Source organism: Gnatocerus cornutus, unplaced genomic scaffold (assembly GCF_029298725.1).
Source record: "Gnatocerus cornutus isolate USDA-ARS CGAHR unplaced genomic scaffold, icGnaCorn1.1 ctg00000175.1, whole genome shotgun sequence".
Taxonomy (NCBI): Eukaryota; Metazoa; Arthropoda; class Insecta; order Coleoptera; family Tenebrionidae; genus Gnatocerus; species Gnatocerus cornutus.
Genome location: NW_028275510.1, coordinates 106063 through 115935, shown reverse-complemented (window position 1 = coordinate 115935; position 9873 = coordinate 106063). Strand labels below are relative to the sequence as shown.

Genomic DNA, 9873 nt, shown 5'->3' with positions numbered 1-9873 from the left:
TACATCGGCCCTTCTCAGGGCCAAAAATTCAACTCGAACGAATTGATTTTTTCGCCAAAATACAACAACCTATGAGAATCATGTTAAAAAGTCTTTTAGATATTTTAAAGTTAAACCGATCAATTAATTCATTATACGAGCGTAGACTGAACGGAAGATTTTCGATTACATTCAACCAAGAAAGATGATTTTTACGACTTTTCATCGTAATTTTTAGAAAAATTCAATGCCCGACTAAAGCACGAACTCGACAACTCTATCTATAATAATTTATTGATTATCTAATCAAGAAACATTCCGATTCGTCGTAAATTTCTTCACATTTCGCACATTAATCTGTTAAGAACATACACACACACACCGGTCGCCTATACGTGCTCTCCGTCTCGATAATTTCTTGCAGCAGCAGTCGTCAGCGGTGAGCCGTAATACTACAATCAATCGTTTTATTTGCTATGAGATTTTGTTTCAAGTCACGTCTGAGGAGAGTAACTCTACCCCATATTGGACATAACCTCAAATATACTCTTCGTGGCAAAAACGTTCTTTTAACGATGGTCATTCTAACCTAAAACTGCTGTCAAAATTGTCAAAGTCGCCGCCTGGATCACAAATTAAATGATCACTCACTCCGTACGATTTTCATTTCGATTTGAAGACAAACACACAATTGAGCAACATATTTAATTCGTTTGATTTATTTTGTGGTTCTGAAAAGAACCGTTTTTTTTGTTTGTTTGTTTGCTTGCCTGCGGGGGGGTTTGTTGTTATTCCTCTGAGGATGCGGATACACGTCATAAAATGATAAAATTAACCGCCGAAACCGTAAAGGGTACGACCTTGACGTTTCAGGGCGTAGACGACGTCCATGGCGGTGACGGTCTTACGTTTTGCGTGTTCGGTGTAAGTTACGGCGTCACGGATGACGTTCTCGAGGAAGACCTTCAACACACCTCTGGTTTCTTCGTAGATGAGACCGGAAATACGTTTCACACCACCACGACGAGCCAATCTTCTGATCGCCGGTTTCGTTATACCTTGGATGTTATCGCGTAGAACTTTGCGATGACGTTTGGCGCCACCTTTTCCCAATCCTTTGCCACCTTTACCACGACCGGTCATCTTGATAAAATTAGGAAATTCTTCGTACAAAAACGACGTAGCTTCGACCAAGTTCGTTATGGAACTAACGTCAAAATTTCATTCCGCGGGGACTATTTATAAGTTACGGCAGCTCCACCTCGCGTTAAAAACGAATCCACCAATGGCGTCGCCGTATGACTCATCGAGTTTATAAAACGGCCGTTGGCGCGACGAAAATTTTCAGTTGACTTTCGAACGTTCGTACGTACGGTCGGTCGTTCGGTCGAAGCAAGCAAGCAAGCCACTACCTACGTTAATTCTTTTCATTTGATTCATCCGATATCCGAGATGGCGAGAACTAAACAGACGGCTCGTAAATCTACCGGTGCAAGGCACCTAGAAAACAGTTGGCCACGAAGGCGGCCAGAAAAAGCGCTCCCGCCACCGGAGGTGTCAAGAAACCTCACCGTTACAGGCCCGGTACGGTCGCCCTTCGTGAGATTCGTCGTTATCAAAAGAGCACTGAACTTTTGATCCGCAAGCTGCCTTTCCAACGTCTCGTCCGAGAGATCGCCCAAGATTTCAAGACCGATCTCCGTTTCCAAAGTTCGGCCGTGATGGCACTTCAAGAAGCCAGCGAGGCTTATCTCGTCGGCCTCTTCGAAGACACCAACTTGTGCGCCATCCACGCCAAACGTGTCACCATCATGCCGAAAGACATCCAATTGGCGAGACGCATTCGTGGCGAGAGGGCTTAAATTTCCTCCATCCATCCATCCATCCATCCGATCCGACCATCTAGAATTAACAAATTCTTCATCTTCGAAGGTGTTAAAAGAAGAAAAAAAAAATCGGTTCTTTTCAGAACCACAATTATTTTCCAACGAATTGAAAATTTATCGTTCGCGCATGCAACTTTTGAGATTGAAAAAAAAAAAAAAAAAAAAAAAAGTTAGGTTATGTGATTTATTCACAAAATTCGTACTTACATAAAACGATAAACTTTTGCTTTTTTCTTTCACATTAAATTTTCTTTTAACTGAGACTATTTGAAACATTATTATATAATAAAGTTTATCATTCTTTGTAATAACACTGTTTCGACAGTCAAATTGAATAGACAAGAAAATCAAATGAAAGTATGTATCTCCTCAACAGAATGTGCATTGTCCAAGCGAATCTTTCGTTCGTTTCTTGAAAATAATTGTGGCCCTGAAAAGGGCCATTTATTGTATCGATGGTGCCCCTACGTCGATATATACGATCGGAGCACGTTCCCGAAACCACCAGGACGTCGTCGTCGTTGAAAAAATTAAATCATCGTCGTCGACTTTTCACTTCTTTCTCTTGGGTGAAGCGGTTTTTTTCGCTTTGACGGTGACGGCTTTGGCCGTTTTCGGTTTCGGCGCTTTCGGTTTCTTGGTTGGACCGGCCTTGTTGGATTTCTTCGCTTTCGATGGCGTCTTGGGTTTGACGGGCGATCTGGAGGCGGCGCTGGCTTTCTTTTCGGGAGCGGACGCAGCCTTTCTAGCCTTCGATACGGCGACGCTCTTCTTTTCGGCGGCAGTTTTTTCTTAGACTTGGCCGAAGCGGCGGGGGCGGCCTTCTTACCGGCTTTTGAGGCGGATCCTTTTTCGGCGGACGTCGGCGCTGACGCGACGGAACGTTTAGCAACGCCCGTCTTCTTGGATTTCGCCGATGACGACGCGGTCGCAGCGGCAGATCTCTTTTTCGTGGCGGACGGAGCCCTTAGCTGCACCGGTGACGGCAGAAGCCAACTTGAACGAACCGGAAGCTCCTTTTCCTTTGGTTTGGACCAACGAACCGGATGCGACGGCGCCCTTAAGGTACTTCTTGATGAAAGGCGCAAATTTTTCCGCGTCGACTTTGTAGTTGGCCGCGACATATTTCTTGATCGCCTGCAACGAAGAACCGCCGCGTTCCTTCAAGCCTTTGATGGCGTTGGTGACCATCTCCGAAGTGGGCGGATGAGAAGGTTTGCTTCTCGGATTTTTGGGCTTCTTCTCCTTCTTCACCGGTGAGGAGCCGGAAGTGGCACCGGCGACCGTCGAAGCTGCTTGATTTTCTACGTCGGCCATATTTTCGTCTATCGCGCGCGCGTTTTTTTCTTTTATTATAGGTAGGCTTATTCTTCGGTGAAAGAACGAATGAACTTTACAGAACGAATTGGGCGCCAAAGTCAAAGTGTTGGCGCGTTCGAAAACGCGCGGACCGCGGACTAAACGAGAGCCTTCTCGTCGAGTTAGAAAATTCAGTGGGCCTCGAATACAGCTTTCGCGTGATGGCATCGTTCTCTTTACGCGAAGATCACCGCCTCCGGGTGCGGGAACATGAGCGATTCGGTCGGCGATGGCCTCCTGAATAACCTCAAGTTTTCCCGGGACGACCAGCCGACCTCCAAAAGCGAACAAGGACCGATCGAACGTCGACTCGAACAAAGACCCTCCGAAACAAGGAGATGACATCCAAGTTCGACGCCGACGTTACGCGTTTTCCACGAATAACAGGAAAGTTCCGCTTTCGACCAGACAAACTTGGAAGCATCCTCTACAAGTTTCACGAACGAATCGGTCGAAAAGTACGTGCGATCTTTTCGAAAATCGCCTCGCAAAGAGACGCAGCACGGATCGGAGCGACGACCGACGAACCTGCAGAGTGTAGGAAAAAAATTCACAAACGGTCGAAGATGACGTCCGAGAAGGTCGAATTTTTTCAAGAACGAAGATAAAACCTTCGCCTTTCGTAGGAGTTGATTTTTGAAAACGATCTTGACGAACAGGTCGGAAAAAAAACGATGTCAATTTCGGACTCGACCATGAGAAACGAATTTGTACGACGAACGGACTTTTCGAACGACTTTTTTCGCAAAATCGACATTTTTTCCTCAAAAATTACCTCACACGACGAAATCCCATCATCGAAACATCACCGAAAACAGTTTTGACGGCGAAATTCTCGTCAATTTTACGAAAATAAAGGGAAAATCAGACGGACCACCGTCGAACATCCAGCGACGGGAACGGACGAGTTTTTTAATTTTTCTTGCCAATTCATTGCGAAAGAAGCAATTTTTCTCGACGAAACCATTTTATAATCATAAAAAAAACTCCCCAAACACCACAAACCAACAAAAATACGGAAATCTTGCATTGTTTGCATTTTTCAGACACTCTAAATAAAACTACGTCGATGTCGGCGGATTTTCAGTCGGTCGTCGGTCGACAGAAATCCAACGAAATTTTCATTTGTTCTTCTCAAAAACGAAAAAACAAACAAATCAACAAAACATTCCCTACTATTAGTCGACATTTCGAGCAGAAACTACGAACGTCGAAAGATTTAAAAAATGAAATATGTAGGTGTGCGTGCGTGCGTACTTACTTGAAACTTTTTTCTTGTTTCATCGTCGCACTGGAACAAATTAAATTTTAATGCAATGTAAACGCGACCACACTTTCGACGAAAACATCTCTATGAATCGAACGACGTCGGAAAAAGAATAAATCGAGAAGAGAACAAATCATGAAACAACACACACCCACCCCGCCCGGCCCGGCCAGAGTGGTGGGAATTTCGATGAATGAACAGACAAAGAAACCAACTCTGTTATCAGTTCTAAGAAAGAAAGCAGGTAGCGGCGGCGGCGAACCTTCGACCGTACTACGGTCAGTTCATGAATTAACCCCGTCCGTTCGGAGTTTATTCATCTCCGGTCCGTGTCGGCGTTTACTTCAAGTGGGTGCTATTTCCATCTAAGCAAGCAAGTGAGTAAGTAAGTTCTCAAATTTTAAATTACGTTAATCGCAAGTGACTCGTTGAGATCGTCAAACGAACAATTTAATTAACGCCTCATACGAGTTTTTTTTTTTCGTCATTTTGTTCGCAAAAAAAAAACTAAAAAACGACTCGCAAAAAAAAATTTTTTTTTTTTCTTCTTTTAAATCTTGTACATTTTCTGACATGTGTACCATCGAAAAATGTCACATCCAAACGATCGAACAATCACAAAAAATCGTCAACGTACCATCTTGGAAAATTTTACCAGGCAACGACCATACCACGTTGAAAACTACCGGTTCTCGTCCGATCACCGAAGTCAAGCAACGTCGGGCGCGGTCAGTACTTGGATGGGTGACCGCTTGGGAACACCGCGTGCCGTTGTCTCTACTCTTTTCTTTTTTTATTAACATTTCTGATGTCAAACTTTTTTTAAATATATTTTCACTATTTATATTTTCTCTCAGGAACTTATATAGTATGAAGACGAAAATTTTTAATTCGTTCGAGTTGAATTTGTGGTTCTGAAAAGAACCGATTTTTTTTCTTTTTTTTCCAACCAACTTCCAAGCTGCTCGAGGAGGATTTATTTTGAACTGGTGTATTTGGTGACGGCCTTGGTTCCTTCAGAAACGGCGTGCTTCGCCAATTCACCGGGCAAAAGAAGACGCACCGCCGTCTGGATCTCCCTGCTGGTTATGGTCGAACGTTTGTTGTAATGAGCGAGGCGACTGGCTTCAGCAGCTATACGTTCGAAGATGTCGTTCACGAAACTGTTCATGATAGACATAGCCTTGCTGAGATACCGGTATCGGGATGGACCTGCTTCAACACCTTGTAAATGTAGATGGCGTAACTCTCCTTCCTCCTGCGCTTCTTTTTCTTGTCGCTCTTCGAGATGTTCTTTTGAGCTTTTCCGGCCTTCTTGGCCGCCTTACCGCTGGTCTTGGGTGGCATTCTCTTCTAGTCGTCGAGTTAAAAAAACGTTTAAAAACAGAAAACGAGACAGACACGACGTGCACGTTACGACGAGTATACTCGATCTAAAACGCCGCACACCTAAAATCCCTCTATTTATAACGAGCGAGCGACAAACAGGCGCTCCGCCTTAGTTCGTCGTTCGACCATTGCCCTAACGAGATGGCGCTGTACCGACCATATAAATTTCTAGCCTTCGCCGCGTTCGGCATTTATTTCAAGCCGTACGTTTGTCAGTGCGCTTCGTGTCAGTCGCAGTAGGTGTTTTGCTGTTTATATCGTATAACAACATGTCCGGAAGAGGAAAAGGAGGTAAAGTGAAGGGAAAGGCGAAGTCTCGTTCCAGTCGTGCCGGACTTCAGTTTCCCGTCGGCAGAATTCATCGTCTTCTGCGTAAAGGAAACTACGCCGAAAGAGTGGGTGCAGGTGCTCCCGTTTATTTGCGGCCGTAATGGAATATCTAGCCGCCGAAGTTCTCGAATTGGCAGGAAACGCCGCCAGAGATAACAAGAAAACCCGTATCATTCCGAGACATCTTCAATTGGCTATAAGGAACGACGAGGAGTTAAACAAGCTCCTTTCCGGCGTTACCATCGCCCAAGGCGGTGTCTTGCCCAACATCCAGGCGGTGTTGTTGCCCAAGAAGACCGAAAAGAAGCCTTAAATTTAATTCTTCGCCGCCGTCATCTCGAACGAAAAACAAAAACTTTTATAAAAACCATCTTCACATCGGCCCTTCTCAGGGCCAAAAATTCAACTCGAACGAATTGATTTTTTCGCCAAAATACAACAACCTATGAGAATCATGTTAAAAAGTCTTTTAGATATTTTAAAGTTAAACCGATCAATTAATTCATTATACGAGCGTAGACTGAACGGAAGATTTTCGATTACATTCAACCAAGAAAGATGATTTTTACGACTTTTCATCGTAATTTTTAGAAAAATTCAATGCCCGACTAAAGCACGAACTCGACAACTCTATCTATAATAATTTATTGATTATCTAATTCAAGAAACATTCCGATTCGTCGTAAATTTCTTCACATTTCGCACATTAATCTGTTAAGAACATACACACACACACCGGTCGCCTATACGTGCTCTCCGTCTCGATAATTTCTTGCAGCAGCAGTCGTCAGCGGTGAGCCGTAATACTACAATCAATCGTTTTATTTGCTATGAGATTTTGTTTCAAGTCACGTCTGAGGAGAGTAACTCTACCCCATATTGGACATAACCTCAAATATACTCTTCGTGGCAAAAACGTTCTTTTAACGATGGTCATTCTAACCTAAAACTGCTGTCAAAATTGTCAAAGTCGCCGCCTGGATCACAAATTAAAATGATCACTCACTCCGTACGATTTTCATTTCGATTTGAAGACAAACACACAATTGAGCAACATATTTAATTCGTTTGATTTATTTTGTGGTTCTGAAAAGAACCGTTTTTTTTTGTTTGTTTGTTTGCTTGCCTGCGGGGGGTTTGTTGTTATTCCTCTGAGGATGCGGATACACGTCATAAAATGATAAAATTAACCGCCGAAACCGTAAAGGGTACGACCTTGACGTTTCAGGGCGTAGACGACGTCCATGGCGGTGACGGTCTTACGTTTTGCGTGTTCGGTGTAAGTTACGGCGTCACGGATGACGTTCTCGAGGAAGACCTTCAACACACCTCTGGTTTCTTCGTAGATGAGACCGGAAATACGTTTCACACCACCACGACGAGCCAATCTTCTGATCGCCGGTTTCGTTATACCTTGGATGTTATCGCGTAGAACTTTGCGATGACGTTTGGCGCCACCTTTTCCCAATCCTTTGCCACCTTTACCACGACCGGTCATCTTGATAAAATTAGGAAATTCTTCGTACAAAACGACGTAGCTTCGACCAAGTTCGTTATGGAACTAACGTCAAAATTTCATTCCGCGGGACTATTTATAAGTTACGGCAGCTCCACCTCGCGTTAAAAACGAATCCACCAATGGCGTCGCCGTATGACTCATCGAGTTTATAAAACGGCCGTTGGCGCGACGAAAATTTTCACTCTGAGTCCAGCATCGGAACGAGTAGGGTCACGCCTTCTTGTTTCCTTCAGCGATCCAGAACTTCCATTCGAGGCATTCGCAGCGAAACAAATCGTGCTTTTCAGCGCATAACCAGTGCTTTTCAGCGCAAACAAATCGTGCTTTTCAGCACCACAAAGACGTGCTTTTCAGCGCATCGCAAATCATTAATGAGATAAAAGCTCAATTAATAAAAAATTCCTGACTTCCCAAAGTCCCGACACATGAAAATAAAATTCATGTTGGGTGACTCCGCCCACCCGTCACAAATTAATTTTCGCCCAATTTGAGACACGAATTAAAATTCGCATCGCACCTGGACAGAAGAAAATTCCACGAAGTCCGCCCAATCCCGAAGATGGCTGGGACGCTGTCCCTCGAAGAAACGGTGGCGAAAGCCGTCGCGGACTTGGGGGAAAAATTGCGAGCCGAACTGCTTGAGTCGCTGGTGAACGGAGTCTTTTCAGACATCCGTCGCGACCTCATCGATGCGGTTCTCCAGGCACGACCGCAATCCCCCGCTGTCCTTCCTCCACCAACGGACGAAGAAAAAGCGGAGAAGAAGAAGAAGAAATCGAAGAAATCGAAGAAACCGAAGAAGCAGGCACCCGAACCGATGGAAACGGCTGGCCAATCAGCAACGGCTGAGACAGCTGTTCCATCGACGTCCGCTGACGTCTCGACGCCGCTATTCCCCGAAAAGACCTCTGAGGAGGTGTTAGTAGGCGGCGGCGTCCCTGAGGCCGACGCGTCAATGGAACTGGTTTTCTCCTTTTCGGAGGAATCGGAACCTGAAGAGGAACAATTCACGACCGTTCTAAGCCGAAAGGCCAAAAAACGAAGAGTGGTTGTTTCCGAGAGCGAGGAGGACGACGAACGCGAGGCGCAATTGTCGACGAAGGCCCTTTCGAGGAACTTCAAGTCGGCTAAAAAGCCCCAAAAGGTCGTCCCCGAATCTCGCGACCAAAACACGACTTCGGATCGTCTGGAGAAAATCCCACCGGTGATTCTCCACAGGGACGAAATAACGAAGTCGTGGAATGAGGTCTCCACACTTCTTCGGAGTCACACCATCAGCTACACCAAGGCAAAAGCGGTCGTGGGTGGAATAAGAATCCAGCCAAGTACTGTCAACGATTTCCGTCGCATGACGAAATTGTTCGACGTGGAAAAGCTGCCTTTCCACTCCTTTTCGCTGAAAAGCGAAAAACCGTTGAAAGTCGTCCTACGTGGAGTCTCGTCAATGGCTGACATAAAGTCGGTCGAACAAGAGCTCCTGGGGCGCGGATTCGCCGTGGGCAAATGCTCACGCATGATGGCGAATAAAAAACCGCTGGACATGGTCGTAGTCGAGGTTCCACGTGAACATCGGCACATTTACGACCTAACGACGGTTCAAGGCCTCCAGGTGACGACAGAGCCGCTGAAGAAGCGCCGGTCTAACGGCCAGTGCTTCCGTTGCCAGCAGTGGGGTCACTCACAGCGCGGCTGTCACGCTACCACCAGGTGCGTGAAATGCGCTGGACCCCATGTCTCTCGAGATTGCGATGGCAAAAACCCAAAGAAATGTGCGAATTGCGGAGGTTTGCACCCGGCTAATTTTAGGGGCTGTCCCAAGCATCCCAATGCGGGATCGGACAAACCCCAAGTCGCCACTCCCACCGTGGCGGCGCCAAAGAAGCCGGTACCAGCAAGGGGCATCCCCGAAGCGTCGAAACCAAAAGTGGAGACCGGGAAACCCGCTAAATCTGCTGCAAAGCAGGTTAAAAGCGGAACTCCAGGTCCACTCAAGGTGACGCCGCCCCCGAAGGCTCACAAGGGACAGTCCTCTGCCACAGACTCCAACTCCATGGAGATAGTGGCGCGGACAATTGGCGAGATGTGGAGCGACTTCGCAGCCACTAAACCAAGTCCCGACAGGTTAACGCGCTTTAAAAAGCAGA

At 45.9% G+C, this 9873-nt stretch overlaps 1 non-coding gene across 1 annotated transcript; it reads left to right on the top strand.

Annotated features, from left to right (window-relative positions):
• The first annotated feature begins 5148 nt into the window (after positions 1-5148).
• On the top strand, positions 5149-5268 carry LOC148165848 (5S ribosomal RNA). The gene has a single exon (XR_015771129.1). It is a non-coding gene; the product is annotated as a 5S ribosomal RNA (ribosomal RNA).
• The last annotated feature ends 4605 nt before the right edge of the window (positions 5269-9873 follow it).